A 17,249-nucleotide genomic window follows, 5' to 3' on the forward strand; every position below is an offset into this window, starting at 1 on the left:
GCTGGAGTAAAACAACTCAAACAGCAGTTAAAGCAAAGGGTGCAGCAGTAGCCGGGGAATCGGGGAGGCGCGGGGCGGAAAGGGTTAGTTAGGAGCCCAGAGGCTGATTTGTGGGCGCCCGGCGAGAGAGGCCCCGCCCCGCCCTGGAGGCCCTGGCAGCTCCGGGCTGAGAGCAGTTCCGGTGCCAAAACCCTTCCCTCCCCCGCTCCCCCGGAAGTGCTTTTCCAGGATTCGGGCCGGAGAGAGGCCTTGTAGGCACAGCGGCTGAGACTCGATCTGCTCCAAGTAGGGGCTCCAGCGCGGGTCGGAGTCTGGGGGTTCGCGCCCGCCGACCCGCGCCCTGCTCCCTCTCAGCACCTGGGCGGACGGTGAGTGGCTAGGGAAACGGACTGGGACGGCTGCGGGCCCGCGTCAGAGCTGGCGTTCTCGTGCCCCCGCTGCCCGCTTCGGGATCCGGGCTGAGGGCTCGGCTGCCGGCGTCCGGGGAAGGGGATTGTCGACCGCCGCGGACTTCTCCGGGTCAGCGGGACGGGAAGAGCTGGCTGTGGGTCCATGGGGTGGGCGGGGCGGAGCCAGGAAGGGGGTTCCCGGAGCTGTTGTTGCTGTTGGGACTCGAGAGTGGGGATGGGCTGGGCCTGTGTCCGTCCGACCCCCCTCATGTGTGCTGCCCCAAACCTCGCCGCTCCCTAGTTTGGTATTCTGTGTCCGGCCTGGGGTAGTAGATGGACACCAGACTCAATCTTGGGCTCCAGTTCCCGACTTTTCGCCTCCTCTGGGTCTGTCCTGGGCTCAGTAATTAACCCGGGTCCCAGGGGTGTCGTCTTTTCACTCCAGGGTGGGGCGCTGCCTGTAAATGCCAGGGATCTTTTGCAGGGCTTTTCATCCAGATTTGCTTCAGGGTTGTCCGGGATCGATTTGGACTGGGCTTGGAATCGGTCCTGGATACGTAGGTCGCTGTGGCACCAGCATGCTCTGTATCATCTTTACTCACTTGAAAGCTTGCTGAAGCTGTTGTTGAAGTAAACTTAAAAAAAAAACTTGCTTAAGGAAAATCAGTAGTTTAGACACCCCCTCCCCCCGCCTTTTTTTGCAGTCATACTAAAAAAAAAAGATGCTTTTCTCTAATCTACACTCTTAATTCTTTTGGCTATCTGATGTCACAGTTGTATGATGAGTTCATTCAGAGGCTGTACGAATTGATTTTAAAGAGTTGGACAGTTATATCCTTTCTCCCAAAGTTTGTTTACCTTCATATTTGGAACTGTCATTTTTCTTAAGGAAAAATTGTTCTTGGATTTTCTTGAGAGATTCCTTACACTGTTAAAATTGTTGCTGCAATGCAGAGTTTCACACAGGTGGGCAGAGATGTTTTGTTTAAACTTATTCCATGAAGTGTTTACTTCGGATAAACTGAGGATTTCCTAGAGGAGAAAGTGATGTAGGTAGGTTTAGTGAACAGATTTTAGGTAATAAACTTTACTGCTGAAAGGTTTGTAGGAAATATGGGTTTTCCACAATAAATGGTGATTTAAAAACTTTTTATAAGGGAATGCAGTTACTGCAGATTATTGCTGTTAGCAGATGGCCACTGTTTTTGCAGCGTAAAGTATTCACAAATCACCTTCTTGAAACCAGTGACGCTATCTGCACCTCTCATCTTGTGTGTAGATTAGGATTTATACTGTAGTTTTTTGGGTACTTATGTCATTCTCTTTCCTCCCACCCCTGAAAGGGGAGGTGGTATCATGAATCAGGAAAAATAGACTGAAGTGACAAGTTCAGTGAGCTTTCCTATGCAAAGGAAAATTTATTTCAAGGTTGTTGATTTTGAACAGGCAAAGGGTAGATGATTTTTAAAGTCCTTGGAAAAAATTGTGGAGAGATTAGCTGCACAACTTTTCTTTTTCCTCTTCCTTTCTTTTCTTTTTTCTTTCTTTTCGAGACAGCCTCATTCTGCTGCCCAGGCTGCAGCACAATGGCACCATCATAGCTCACTGCAGCCTCCAACTCCTGGACTCAAGCAGTCCTTCTGTCTCAGACTCCTGAGTGGCTAGGACTATAGGCACCAACCACCACACCTGGCTAATTTTTTTTTTTTTTTTTTTTTTTGTAGAGCTGAGGTTTCACTATGTTGCCCAGGCTGGTCTTGAACTCCTGGGCTCAAGTGATCCTCCTATCTCGGCCTTCCAAAGTGCTGGGATTACAGTTGTGAGCCACCATCCCAGCATATTTGCACAACTTTTAAATTTAGATAGAAACTAAATTCTTCCACATGTGAAGTACTTAATTATTTAGAGCATAAGATTGGAATATTGGAATTGAGAGAATCTGGAAAAATAGTTAAGTTAGATGTAGTTACAGATTTGCAGGTATGACAATGTATTTTTAAGGGAAATATTTCAAGAGTTTTAAGAGCAGAGAAAGGTGATTGGGGAAAATCAGATACTGATTGTATTTTTATATTATACAAGTCAATTCAACAAACACTGAGCATTTGCTATGCATCAAGCTATGTTAGGCAACTATGTAAGGAGCAAATAAAGGTATAGCCATAACAGTTGAGTTTCATGTTTTGGTAATAATTTCTGAAATCATGAAGAGTTGAGTTGTATTCTTTAGGCATACTAACAATTTTTTTTGTAATTGGGACTTAACATTGGCGATGGGTGTTGAGTGCTTCATGAAAAGCACTATACTAGGCATTTTAGGATATAAAGATTAAACTTTTGGTTTTTAGGAATTTGAAATCTAGAAGGGGATATAAGATTTGTGTAAACATTTACAACATAAACATTTGTAAATACTTATGGGTGGTTTGAGGTAAAGTTTGGAGTAAATTATACAAAAGAAGAAAGGGTTCATTTTTAGCTTAAGTAATGGAAATTTGTGGAGATAGCTCAGAAGCTACTGTTTATTGAGCATTTACTGAACAGACTTAATGCTAGTTGCTGTTTACAGCATTTTCTTAGCTTCACAGCAATATGTAAGTACCTTAATAATGAGGACAGTGAGGCTCAAATATGTTAAGTTACTTGCCTGGGCTATGTGGCTAGCATGTAACAGCCCCAATTTGAATCCAAATCTGTCTGGTGCCAAAGCCTGTGTGTTTCTACTGCATCATGTTGCTCCCCAATAAACTGGTAACCTGAGTTTAATGTTACAGAGAATAAGACTTTTCTAAGACAAAGATTTATGGATTGGGAGTAGGTGGGTGAAGAAGGCCTTTCAAATAAAGAGAATGATGTGAGCAGAAGTGTGGAGGTGGGAAAGTTCATTGTGTACTTGGAGAAAAGTTAGTGGACCAGATTACCTGGAATATACTGTTCATTTTTGGGAATTAGAGATGAGGTTTGAATTTTAAGTGGGGGCAGGATTGTGGAGCATGTTTAAGTGCTGCTTTTAGAAGTTTGACATTTGGGGAAAAAAAGTTCGACGTTTGGGAGGTAATGAGAAGTTACCAAGGTCTAGTAGAGTAGTGTGCAGAATGATTTGATGTGGAAAGCTGACTTTCAATGTAGTATAAATACTGGGCAAGGGCAGTGGTAATGGAATTAGAGTGAAGGCTCTGCAGGACCTCAATGTCGTAGGTGGGTGGCGAGGAGGAGGGGATTTTTGGAGCAGGTTTGGAGGAGATGGAAGGTGAAGATTACACTTTTGTTTTTGAGACAGAGTCTAGCTTTGTTGCCAGGCTGGAGTGCGGTGGTGTGATCTTGGCTCACTGCATCCTCCGCCTCCTGGGTTCAAGTGATTGTCCTGCTTCAGCTTCCCGAATAGCTGGGACTACAGGTGCTCACCACCACGCCCAGCTAACTTTTGTATTTTTAGTAGAGACGGGGTTTCACCACGTTGACCAGGATGGTCTCGATCTCTTGACCTCGTGATCCGCCTGCCTCAGCCTCCCAAAGTGCTGGGATTACAGGCGTGAGCCACCGCGCCCAGCTGAAGATTACACGTTTTAAGTGTCAGAGATGTTGACGGTGGTACTCTTACTAGAAATACGGGCAAGGAGGTACGTAATGAGATCAGTTTTGGATTTGTTGACTTTTTTGTATACTTGCCAAACTCTGGAAATGTCCAAAGGCTTTTGGAAATGTGGATTTGTGGTTAAGGGGAGAGGTCAGGACTAGGCATATATTAAACATGGGTTTAGTGAATAATACAAATAGGTGTACTGGTTGAATCTGTGTAAGAAGATGAAAGTGCCAAGGGAGAATGTAGAGGGGAAAGAAAATAAAAAACTTCTGTTTTAAATGGCATCTGTTTAAAACAGAAGGAAATACGCTAAGTGATTTATTTTATGCAGTGGGTAAAGAATTTGATAGTATGTCTACTGCTTCTTCACACTGTAGGTTCATACGGAGTAGAAAGAATCTGATCATTAAAAATCCAATTGGGAAATACAGTTTTCTTGCCCTGGGTAGGAAGAATACTATGCTATCTTTACCCTATTTCAGGGAGGACAGACTACTTCAGACTCATTTCATCCAGAGTGTCAGATTTGGTTACTTAAAAGCTATATTAGCTTGTTTCTTTTGGACATTTGTTTGGCAAGTGGTATGTGAGGAGTTGGAAGCAAATCTCTGATACAGTATTTCACTTATTTATGTGTATGACATCGATTTTGGTTTCAAAATCAAGAACCTCTGAATATTCAAAGATAATATTTACATCTCATTAAGCCTGTTAATATTGCTTTTTATAGAAAATGGCATTTAATTACATATTTTTCTTCCAACTCTATAAGTTCTTTTGATTAACATGATTAGTTTTGGCTTGTAATGTTTGGATTATATTAGAGGGATAGAATAACATACTTTTATCCATTATATGATAACACATATGAAAGTTACATGTTTTATTTTGGAAACTGTTTAAGAACTGTAAATTTATAGAATTTTGTGTGGTTTTCTGTTTAGGTATTTAAATGGGGGAACTTGAGTATTAATGTGTAAAAGATTATAATAGTTTGCAGAATGAGGCTTAGAGTTGTAACTTTTTGAGGGCAAGTTTATTATTTTTAGACTGAGTTACCATGGAAGTGTTTATTTCCTTCTTGAGAATTAATACATTCCTTTTGTTTTTCAGGAATATGTTTCCCACTATATCACAGGCACTTGGGAATGTCGAAAGAGTCCTGTGTCAGTGTTGTTGGAGGCAGGGGGTTTTGTGTGTGCTTTGTCTGGGCTGTTTGGCTTAGTTTCAGTAAGCCTGGTATTAATGAGGCAAAGGTCAGGAGTTCCATTTAGCTTCAGTCTAAATGATGGCCAGGGAGTACACCCCTCACTCCCTCCAGCTGTCTTGGAAATTCCTTGGTTGTCATTGGTCACAAAGGTGACTAGATGAGGGTGGATTGTTATACCATTGGAAGAATATTAGAGGAAACTTAGGATGATGGCTGGGACCTCTGACTCTAGAATTAGATAGACCCGTGTCAAAATCCTTGGTGTTCAACCTTGGGAGAGTCCCTAAACTTCTCTAAGCTTACATTTCCTCATTATTGAATAGGTTAATATTTGGTTTGGGCATTACGTATCATCACTTTCCTTTTCTCAGTGGGAGCTAGCCACTTAAGCTTGTGGCTCCCGAAGTGCTGGACTGTGGAGTAGTGTCAGTTCATGACAGAATTTTCCTTTGAGTGAAAGGAGAATGTAGTTGGCTTCTTTAAAGCTAAATCTATTGATATGTTTTTCTAAAATTATCTTTTGCCATTTTCGATGGGCGCTTAGTTCTTTTATGAAATAGTGGTGATGGGTAATCGGTAGTTTTTGTTTTTGTTTTTTAAATGTTCTTGGCAGAATAAAAGTTGGCAACCCTATGCTGGTCACCCTCTGCTTCCTCGTGCCCCTTTTTAAAGATTATGGTTCTGTGAAATCCGAAAATCTTGGCTTAAACAGAATCTGAGGGATTGGAGGAGACTATTCATCCACATATTTATGCATATTAAAGAAGGTTTGGGGTACATTCTGCCCTTGTGTTAGCCTACAGAGGACGTATTGTGATTCTCGCCACCATTGAATTTAATTTTGTCAAGATTCACAGTCAATACTTATAACATATTTCAAGGAGCAGTTCAGACTGTTTTCAGTTGAGTTCACACAAGTGGCTCTAAATTACTTGTTTAAGACTGTGTTTCTCAACCAGAGCCTCTGGAGAAAACTGTTGAACTGTGGGCGCTGCCTGGGGGTGCTGCTTTAAGTTATTACTCTGTTGATTAGCCAACAAGATAAATAACTCGCCTTTGACATAGTGAAGCAGCAGAAATTGGCTTTCCATTTCACTTCTTCTGCAGGAAAGATAGAGCAAGAAAAGCCTTTTTATTAATACAGCAAGTAAACCTTGTACAAATATCAGTATTCAAAATGCTTTCTAGAGAAAGAATAGTGCAGCACTGTGCGTAATGGGTTATGTAAGTGGAGTCACAGAAGTCCTCCTGGGGACACAAACCAATTATGAACATAAGTGCTTATTGAAATTGCATCAGTTGTCTAGATGAGGAGCTTATTGACTCCCTGGTTCACTTGGGTGGGCAGGCGGCTGTGGGGGAGGGACGGGGGGGTGTGGGGGTGGGGAACTTAAGGTGCACACCTAGCCTAGGTGACTGTTAAATTAAGGCTCAACATTTGTTTCTTTTGAGTGTTTTTGGTTGGGTAATTTTAAAAGTTGGGAATGCTATAGAAATATTTAAATTCTATTAGAATGTCCAAAGCAAAATGTTCAGGTTAAGTAGAAATAGCTTGGACCCTCTGTTAATTTTAAAGAAAACTGTGGGTTTGCTGCTTTAGATATTAAAATGATATGGGTTTATAGAGTTATGTTGTGTATCATTGTTGCTGGTAAATAAAAAATGTTTAATTCATTTATTTTAACAGTGCTTAAATTTTTCTCTTAAAATACTCCCAATGGCAGAAATGTGGATGAATAGTACCCTCAGAAGTCTAGGAATGCAGCCCAAAGTGTGCCTGCTATAAATTGAAGTTTTTGATGCCTGTAGGGTTTTATATTTTAAAATTTATATAAATGTTGCATTTTGCTATCTTACATGCATGTTGACAGTATTTTAAAATACTCTTTTTTTGTTTGTTTGTTTGAGACGAGTCTCGCTGTGTCCCCCAGGTTGGAGTGCAGTGGCGCGATCTCAACTCACTGCAAGCTCCGCCTCTCCTGGGTTCACGCCATTCTCCTGCCTCAGCCTCCCCAGTAGCTGGGACTACAGGCGTCCGCCAACACGCCTGGCTAATTTTTTGTATTTTTAGTAGAAGCGGGGTTTCACCGTGTTAGCCAAGATGGTCTCGATCTCCTGACCTCGTGATCTGCCCGCCTCGGCCTCCCAAAGTGCTGGGATTACAGGCGTGAGCCACCGCGCCCGGCCTAAAATACTCTTAACTAAAATTGATGCTCCTAAGAGAGAGTGCAGTGTTCATCCTGCGGCTTTTTATATCCCTATGACATGGCTTTATCACTGGTTAGTAGTACTGTGCTTAAATATTTAATAGTAGCTTATTTATTTATTTATTTTTATTTATTTTTTTTGAGACAGAGTCTCGCTCTGTTGCCCAGGCTGGAGTGCAGTGGCATGATCCTGGCTCACTGCAAGCTCCGCCTTCTGGGTTCACGCCATTCTCCTGCCTCAGCCTCCCGAATAGCTGGGACTACAGGCGCCCGCCACCACGCCCGGCTAATTTTTTGTATTTTTTAGTAGAGACGGGGTTTCACCATGTTAGCCAGGATGGTCTTGATCTCCTGACCTTGTGATCCGCCCACCTCGGCCTCCCAAAGTGCTGGAATTACAGGTGTGAGCCACCGCGCCCGGCTATTTATTTATTTTTAAACCCTGTGTCTGATGGTTTTTGTTGGAACATAGGAGATGGTAAACAATTTCTGATACTCCCTATGTATTTTTAATAAATAGCAAGCTGTTTTAAATACTACTAAGAAGCTGTAGTTTCATAGAAATAAAATGACTTTTAAGGGAGATTTAATCCGTTAAAATTTTTTTTTCTATTTAAGATTTTAAAATTATCAATGTATTTCTATCATAATAAAATATGGTAGTACTAAGAGCTTTCTGAAATGATGGAAATGTTCTATGTCTATGCTGTTCAATATGGTGGCCCCTATATAGCTTCTGAGCACTTAAAATATATCTAGTGTTATAGGAGAACTAAATTTTTAATTGAATTTAATTTTAATCAATTTAAATATGAATACCCACATGCGGCTGGTGGCTACTGTATTAGTGCAGCTCTATGAGGTTAGGAAGACGAGAGAGAAGAGAGATCACACATCTTCATGACACCTCTCACCTCACATGTAGGCAGATTAGGCACTCAGTAAGTATTTGTTGAATGAAATAATTCATCTTTTTGTTTGAATTTTGAAGACCAGTGTTTGTGAAGTATTCTAAATTTTTGGGGAGGAGCCATAGATTTTTGAATTTTTTTCTTCTATATTGATTTTCAGAATTTACTTTTATTCTTACAAAGACATACATCATTATGTGTGTCTGTGTGTGTGTGTGTGTGTGTGTGTGTGTGTAAAGAATTATATAATGAACTACCATGTATGACCAACCACTTTAAAAAACAGAACACTGCCAGCACCTTTGATGGCCGTTCATGTTTCTCACTACTTGTGATCTCTGACATACTCTTTAAGTATCCGCCATCTGAATTTTATATTAATCATTACCTTGCTTTTCGTTTTAATTTTATATGAATGTCTTTTTTTTTTTTTTTAACATTTCCCTCTGTCTTGAAGTTTGGAAGTTAAACTCTGTGTAACTTTATTTTAGTTCTCCCTGACCTCCAACAAATGGGATACTTTTGTTTTAAACACTGTTACTTTGATTTGCCTATACATTGTATTTGCAGATGTCTGCTTATTCTCATTTGCATCTGAGACCTCTGATCTAGGACCATTTTTCTTTGTGTGAAGTACATCTTTTAGAATTTTCCCTAGGGAGGGTGTGTTGGAAAACTTTTTGTTGGAAAATAACTTTTTCTTAGTCTCATTCCTGAAACTGGTTTTCCTGAATATATATTCTAGATCAGCAGTTGTTTTTTCTTTGTTCATTATAGATTTTATTTCATTATCTTCTGGCTTTTATTGCTGTTGAAAAATACACAGTGTGATTGACAGTCCTTTACAGTTAATCTGTTGTTTCTTTTTTCTTTTTTTTCTTTTTTTTTGAGACCAGTCTTGCTCTGTTGCCAGGCTGGAGTGCAGTGGCGCGATCTCAGCTCCCTGCAGCCTCTGCCTCCCGGGTTCAAGCAATTCTCCTGCCTCAGCCTCCTGAGTAGCTGGAATTACAGGTGTGTACCACCACGCCTGGCTAATTTTTGTATTTTCAGTAGAGATGGGGTTTCACTATGTTGGCTAGGACGGTCTCCATCTCCTGACCTCACGATCCACCTGCCTCAGCCTCCCAAAATGCTGGGATTACAGGTGCAAGCCACTGTGCCTGGCCTAATCTGTTGTTTCTTTATGGCTAGTTTTAGAACTGCTACTTTGTCCTTGGTGATCTGCATTTTCATTTTTATGTTTGGAAGTTGATTTCTTTTTATTTATCGTGCTTGGTATTAACTGGGTTTTCAAATCTGAAGATTAGTGTCTTTCAACAATTTTGGAGAATTTTTGGCCTTTTTCTTAAATTTTGTCTTCCATATTTTCTGTTTGGAACTTGTATTTGAAGTATGTTAGATCTTCTTACTCTACCTCCGTGTCTCTTAACCTGTCTTTTATATTGTCCATTTCATTATCTTTGTGTATTGTATTGTGTTCTGGATACTTTTCTTGAAGTTAGCTACTTCTCTCTTCAGCTGTGTTCAACCAGTTTATTGAATTTAAAAACTTTTTATTTAACTATTATACCCATTTTTTTTCATTATGGTTAAATACATATAACATAGAATTTACCATTTAACCATTTTTAAGTGTGCAGTTCGGTGGCATTAAGTGCATTCACATCATTGTGCATCTGTCACCACTACTGATCTCCAGAACTTTTTCATCATCATGAACCAAAACTTGTACCCATTAGACAGTAATTCCTTATTTCCTCTTTTCTCTAGCTCCTGGCAACCACTATTTGAGTTTCTGCCTCTACAAATTTGACTATTCTAGGTACTTCATGTAAGTGGAATCATAAAATATTTGTCTTTTTGTGTCTGGTTTATTTTACTTAGCATGTTTTCTAGGTTAGTCTATGTTATAGCATGTTCTTTGAATTTTACAAATTTATGTTAGAGATGGGGTGTTGCTATATTGCCCAGGCTGGAGTGCAGTGACTCTTCATAGTGGCGATCATAGCACACTACAACCTCAAATTTCTGAACTCAAGCCATCTTCCTGTCTCAGCTTCCCAAGTATCTGGGAGCACAGGCATGTGCCACTGCACCTGGCCATTGAGTTTTTAAAAATTTCATTTGCTATATATTTTTGTTTCTAGACATTTTATTCAGTTCCTTCTTAAGACTATCATCCTTTTTTTGGGTAGTCTTATTCCTTTTCTTGGTTATATTCTCAATATTTCTTTTATTTCTTAAAAATCTATTAAATATACTTACTTTACATTTTGTGCCTGATAATCCAGTATCTGAAGTCTTTGCAGACATGATTCTGCTGTTTGTTTCTGCTGGCTGTTGCTTATGGTGCCACGCCTTCTTGTCTTGTAATTTTTGACTGTGAAGTTCTCGTAACTTTATGTTAGTTTTGCAGAGTGATTTTTAGTAGTACTTAAAAATTTTATTCCTTAGAGCTTATAAGTAAACGCCTGGAGAATAATGTCCTATTTTCTTAAACGTTTTATTTTGAAATAATTTCAAACTTACAGGAAAATTGCAAGAATAGTGCAGTAGACCTCTGTATACCCTTTATCCATATTCACTAATTTTTAATATTTTGCCATATTTTTCTTTTTGCATACACACATTTATTTTTTTGTGAACCATTGAAGAGTAGGTTGTATGCCTTTTACCTCAGGGTGTATTTCCTAAGAATAAGAGTATTCTCTTAAGATAATCACAGTACCATCATGAAAGTCCAAATTCCAGAATTTTTTTTTTTTTTTTGAGATAAAGTCTCTTCCTGTTATCCAGGCTGGAGTGCAGTGGCACAATCACAACTCATTACAACCTTGAACTCCTAGGCTCAAGAGATACTCATGCCTCTCTTGTAGCTGGAACTACAGGCAGGCCCAACCATGCCCAGCTGATTTTTTTTTTAAAGATTTTTGTAGAGATGGTGTCTCACTATGTTGACCAGGCTGACCAGGCTGGTCTCAAACTCTTGGGCTCAAGCTATCCTGTCTCGGCCTCCCAAAGTGTTGGAATTACAGGCATAAGCCACCAAACCTGGCCCGAGAAATTTAACGTTGATACGGTACTTTACACTTTACATTCCCATTTTGGTAATTTGATCACATATTTTATTTTAGTCTCCTTTAATTTGGGGAGAGTTCCTCAGCAGTTCTTTGTCTTTCATGCAATTGAAGAGTATAGGTCATTTATTTTATGGAAGGTTTTTCAATTTGGGCTTGTCTGATTTGATCTGATTAGCTTTTTGATTGTAGTCAGGTTATGTTTAGTCAGAATGTTACAAAAGTGATGTTTTCCTCTCAGATGATCACATCTGGAGATACATAATGCCCACTTGCCCCTCATTAGTGATTTTAACTTCGGTCAAGATATAGTCTGGTTCTTCTACTCTATAGTTACTATTTTTCCTTGTAACAAGCAGTCTGCTTAGAGGTACCTTAGTGTTTTATGGTTTTTTTTTCCTTAGTGAAAACTAAGTGTAGTAATAATATACCTTATATTTGTATAGTGCTTTCTATATATATGTGTGTAATGTATAAGTATATATAATTGTATATGTATAATTGTTGAGAGTTTAAGGCTTGTGTAGAAGAGGTTTTTGATACTTTGCATAACTCTAGCTAAGGTTTGTTAGATCAAGAAGTCAATAGAGTTGCACATAGCAAAGGAAATTCTAAAGCATTAGGTGACAAAGATTAGTGAGGCAGATTTTTTGATACCAGATCATTTCTTTTTATTAAACAATCCTTTAAGATATGAGTGATTAGAGGAGGTGACTTAAGGTTTTCCTAAGGTAAACTTTTACATTGATATTACGGGAGTGTTGGTTAATATAATCCTTTGATCTGGTAAATTGGTAGAAGCTGGGCCTTTTCCCCCCTAACCCTCTACCTCCCATTCCCAGTTAAAGCTGGAGAGACTTGGGCATTGAACCTTGGTTAAAATGTGAATTCATCCATTGACTGACTGAGTCAGTAGATAGTTATTGGGAGCCTACTATATTAGGCATTGTGTTAAAATGTTTAATTAAGACAGATGTGATTGCTGTCATGGAGCACAGTCCAGAGGTAATAAGCTTTTATATCTTTTGTGTGTAGTAGTCATTTATATATTTAAAATGAATGTATGTAAGAAAATATCATTTATATCTGTTGAAACTGTTTTCTGGCAAGGAAGAAAGTTCTGAGGGCTCTTGCTTAATAAATTATGTAAGTATAGGCTTTGAGGTTCAAAACTATTCTTTTAAGCATGTTCTGAAAATTGACTGATATTTTCATTTAAATTGAAGCCTTTTATTAAAACCTGACTTAAGTAAATTACATTCAATCTAGACTGCCATTTGCTTTCTGTGGGGTTTTGTGAATAGTTGGTAGGTTAGTGCCTTGAAAGCTACATGTTACAGGGCTCATTTTACATTCCCACATCTCCCACTCTCAGAAAAGTTTAATATTATACATGCTAGTGCATGTATTATTTTAACATTTTATTTTGAAGTAGACTCACAGGAAGTTGGAAAATAATAGTCCTGCATACCTTCACTTAGTTTTCCCAACAAAAACATCTTACATAGATGTCATTTATGAACACAAAAAAATTGACATCAATACATTACTGTTAATGAGACAACATATGGTATACAGATTTCACCATTTTTCAACCTGGACTTCCTTGTGCGTGCATGTGTATATATAGTTCTGTGTAATTTTATCCCATGTGTAGTTTTGTGGAAACAGTACCACAATCAAGATACAGAATTGTTCCATCACCATGAAAGCACTCCTTAGTGCTGCCTCTTTGTAGTTACAATGCCCCGTGCCCCCCAACCACTAGTTTTGTCATTTTGAGAATGTTGCATGAAGTCATGTAGTATGTAATCTTTGGAGATTGATGTTTTAAAAATGTAATTTGTTTTAATTCATAAAGTGAAATCTCAGAAAGTTTACAAAAATAGAAAAAAATTCTTAATTCTATCACTAATACAGTCAATTTTGGAGCTTTTTATAGCCTTTTTCATATACATCTTCTATCACTATAGTATATGCTCAATTTTGTTTGCTACTTTTTACAAACTTTATATTAAGTATTTTCCGTGTCACCATCCATCATATTTAGTTTTTGCTATCATAAGAAATGTTGCAAAATATAAAAAAATAAATTAAGCTTAAAAAGAGAAATATTGCAGAAAACACCTTTGAGTATATGGATTTCTTCATATTTCTAGTTATTTCCTTAAGGTAGGTTCCCAGGTATGATTTTTGAGTCAAAGGATATGAGAGTTTTTTAGTCTTGAAATGTGGTTAAATTGCTTCTCAAAAGGATAGTATTACTAGTACTGTTTCACTGTATTCTTTTAGATTGGGTATTAGTGCTGTTTTCTCCTTCCCCCAACTTACTAGGTGAGAAAGGTACTTCACTGTTGTGGTTTTAGAGTGCATTTCTTTATGTAACAGTTTTTTCATGAAGAGTAAAATTGATTATAATGTCCTAAGACATGAACTTTAAAAAATGTGATATTACTTTTAATTAATTGGAAAAGCTTTTCTTTTTTTTTCTTTTTCTTTTTTTTTTTTTTTTGACAGAGTCTCGCTCTGTCGCCCAGGCTGGAGTGCAGTGGCGCGATCTCGGCTCACTGCAACCTCCGCCTCCCGGGTTCATGCCATTCTCCTGCCTCAGCCTCCTGAGTAGCTGGGACTACAGGCGCCCGCCACCATGCCCAGCTAATTTTTTGTATTTTTAGTAGAGATGGGGTTTCACCATGTTAGCCAGGATGGTCTCGATCTCCTGATCTTGTGATCTGCCCGCTTTGGCCTCCCAGAGTGCTGGGATTACAAGTCTGAGCCACTGCACCCGGCCTGGAAAAGCTTTTTAATATCTGTGCCAGTGTTCCACAGTTCTGAGCTAGAGGCTGAATCACCACATCCTTCTCTTTAGCTTACAGGTTTACCTACAAAATGATTGCCAGTTTCTACATTGCTTCTCTTTGGTCTTTATCATTATCTCCTAGTTACTCTCCTCAATTTGGATTCTCAACCTTTCTTCCTGTCTGCTCCCTGTTCAAAGAGCTGCTGCTCCCTCCACTGGTACCATGTCAGCACCTCATTCATTTTTCCTATGTTGTCACTTTCAAGTGCCTAGTCGTGCTGACATGTTAATACATTACTGTAATCTTATCTTTATAGTTAAGTATACCCCTGGGAGACTACAGTCTCCTGGAACTCTCAGGAGTATTGGCCTTGACGTTTTTTGATGGCTGTTTAGGAATTTATATGGCTAATAATGTCTGAAATCTGTATGTGTAACATATATGAATACAAAAATAACAAAACAACAAGAAAATTGTGCATCTTTTACTTTTCTGTGTGTTTTGGGAGACAGCAATACTATGTTGTTAGAGCAGCAGATCATTATGGTAACAACAGAAGACATCAAAACCTGCCAGGCATGGTGACATGCACCTGTGGTCCCAGCTACTTGAGAGGCTGAGGTGGAAGGATCACTTGAACCCAGGAGTTCAACACTAGCCTGGGAAACATAGTAAGGCCTCATCTTAAAACACACACACACACACACACACACACACACACACACTCACCCCCCCAAAAACTCTTAAAGTAAAACAGAAGTTTATTTATTTATTTATTTATTTTTGAGACGGAGTTTTGCTCTGTCCCCCAGGCTGGAGTGCAGTGGCGCCGTCTCCGCTCACTGAAAGCTCCGCTTCCCAGGTTCACGCCATTCTCCTGCCTCAGCCTCCCAAGTAGCTGGGACTACAGGTGCCCGACACCACGCCTGGCTAATTTTTTGTATTTTTGGTAGAGACGGGGTTTCACCGTGTTAGCCAGGATGGTCTCGATCTCCTGACCTCGTGATCCGCCCACCTCGGCCTTCCAAAGTGCTGGGATTACAGGCATGAGCCACCGCGCCCGGCCTATTTATTTATTTATTTAGAGATGGAGTCTTGCTCTTGTCACCCAGGCTGGAGTGCGGTGGTGCGATCTCGGCTCACTGCAACCTCCACCTCCCAAGTTCAGGTGATTTTCCTGCCTCAGCCTCCTGAGTAGCTGGGATTACAGGCTCCCGCTTTCATGCCCGGCTAATCAAGATGAGGTTTCACCATTTTGGCCAGGCTGGTCTGGAGCTCCTGACCTTGGGTGATCCGCCCACCTTGGCCTCCCAAGGTGCTGGGATTACAGGCATGAGCCACCATGCCTGACCTAAACAGGTTTTAATTGAATACTTACTAAGATTCACACACTGTACTTAAGTGCATTTTTTTTCAGTCTTCACAATAATTCTGTAAATTTTGAGATAGCTACGTATTAAGATCCTCTATGTGATATATTGAGTAGGTACTTGAAAATGCTGGTTACAAGGAATCATAAAAAATAACATTTTTTAATTTTAACTAGAATATACATTCCTTCACTTTTTCCCTATAGGGTCAAGGTTTTTGTTTGTAGATGGGTACTTTGATTAGAGTTCTGGATTGCGTTTTTTGGCATAATCCACAGCCATGCAGCATTATCCATTAAGTATCCTAATTCCCTTTTTTATGGAGAAGAGAGAACATAAGGCACTTTCAGTGTAATACAGGCATACCTCATTTTTTTGTGTTTTGCAGATAACTGCATTTTTTTTTTTTTTTTAACAGATTGAAGGTTTGTGGCAACCCTGTATTCAGAATTCTGTATCAGTGCCATTTTTCCAGCCAGCGTGTGCTTACTTCATGTCTCTGGGTCACATTCTGGTAATTCTCACAGTATTTCAAACTTTTTATCATTATTATATCTGTTATGGTGATCTTTGATGTTACTATTGTAATTGTTTTGGGGCACCTCAAACTGTGCCCATATAGGATGGTGAACTTGATCAATAAATGTGTGTGTTCTGACTGCTCCACCGAATGGTTGTTTCCGCATCTCTTTCCTGCTCCTCAGGGTTCCCTATTTCCTGAGACCCTAAATATTGAAATTAGGCCAGTTAGTCCTATGATGGCCTCTAAGTGTTCAAGTGAAAGGAGGAGTCACACATCTCTCACTTTAAATCAAAAGCTAGAAGTGATTAAAGTTAGGGAGGAAGGCATGTTGAAAGAGAAGCCTCTTGTGCCAGTTAGGTTGTAAATGCAAAGGAAAAGTTCTTGAAGGAAATGCAAAGTGCTACTCCAGTGAACATCCAGATGATAAGAAAGTGAAAGTCTTATTGCTGGTATGGAGAAAGTTTTAATGGCCTGAATAGAAGATCAAACCAGCCATAACATTCCCTTAAGCCAAAGCCTAATCCAGAGCAAGACCCTAATTCTGTTCAATTATATGAGGGCTGAGAGAGGTGAGGAAGCTGCAGAAAAAAGGTTTGAAGCCAAATAGAGGTTGGTTCATGAGGTTTAAGGAAAGAGGCCATCTATGTAACATAAAAGTGCAAGGTGAAGCAGCAAATGCTGATGCAGAAGCTGCAGCAAGTTACCTAGAAGAACTTCTTTATCATTTTTCTTAGAATTACGTGTTATGGTTATATAGATGAGGGCTTGCTAAGTTGCCCAGGCTGGTCTCAAACTCCTGGCCTCGCCTCCTTATGCACCAGAACCACAGGCCTGAGCCAACATGCTTCACCGGAAGAACTAATTTAGATAATTGATGAAGGTGGCTACCCTGAACAACAAATTTTATTGTAGGTGAAACAGCTTTCTATTGCAAGATGCTGTCTAGGACTTTCATAGCTAGAGAGAAATCTATGCTTGGTTTGAAAGCTTCAAAGGACAGGCTGACTCTCTACTTAAGGGCCAATGCAGCTGGTGACTTGAAGTTAACATTTACCATTCCAGAAGTCCTAGGGCCCTTTAAGAATGATGGTAAATCTACTCTGTGCTTTATGAATGGAACAACAAAGTCTGGATAACAGCACATCTCTTTTTTTTTTTTTTTTAATTTTTATTTTTAT

General features: G+C 39.5%; 1 protein-coding gene across 10 annotated transcripts in view; it reads left to right on the top strand.

Moving 5' to 3' along the window:
- Window positions 1–188: 188 nt before the first annotated feature.
- FRS2 (fibroblast growth factor receptor substrate 2) overlaps window positions 189–17,249 on the top strand; it is a 115,754-nt gene continuing 98,693 nt past the window's right edge. For 2 of the 10 annotated variants that reach the window (XM_055095891.2, XM_055095890.2), the window contains exons 1-2: window positions 189–368; window positions 10,071–10,131. The gene's annotated coding sequence lies outside the window, so the exon portion shown is untranslated. Of the gene's footprint in view, window positions 520–5,544; window positions 9,312–10,070; window positions 10,132–15,966; window positions 16,063–17,249 lie in introns of those variants that run through there. The other 8 variants (XM_014347234.4, XM_014347235.4, XM_003808725.5 and 5 more) reach the window with 5 other exon arrangements.

Source organism: Pan paniscus, chromosome 10 (assembly GCF_029289425.2).
Source record: "Pan paniscus chromosome 10, NHGRI_mPanPan1-v2.0_pri, whole genome shotgun sequence".
NCBI classification, from domain to species: domain Eukaryota; kingdom Metazoa; phylum Chordata; class Mammalia; order Primates; family Hominidae; genus Pan; species Pan paniscus.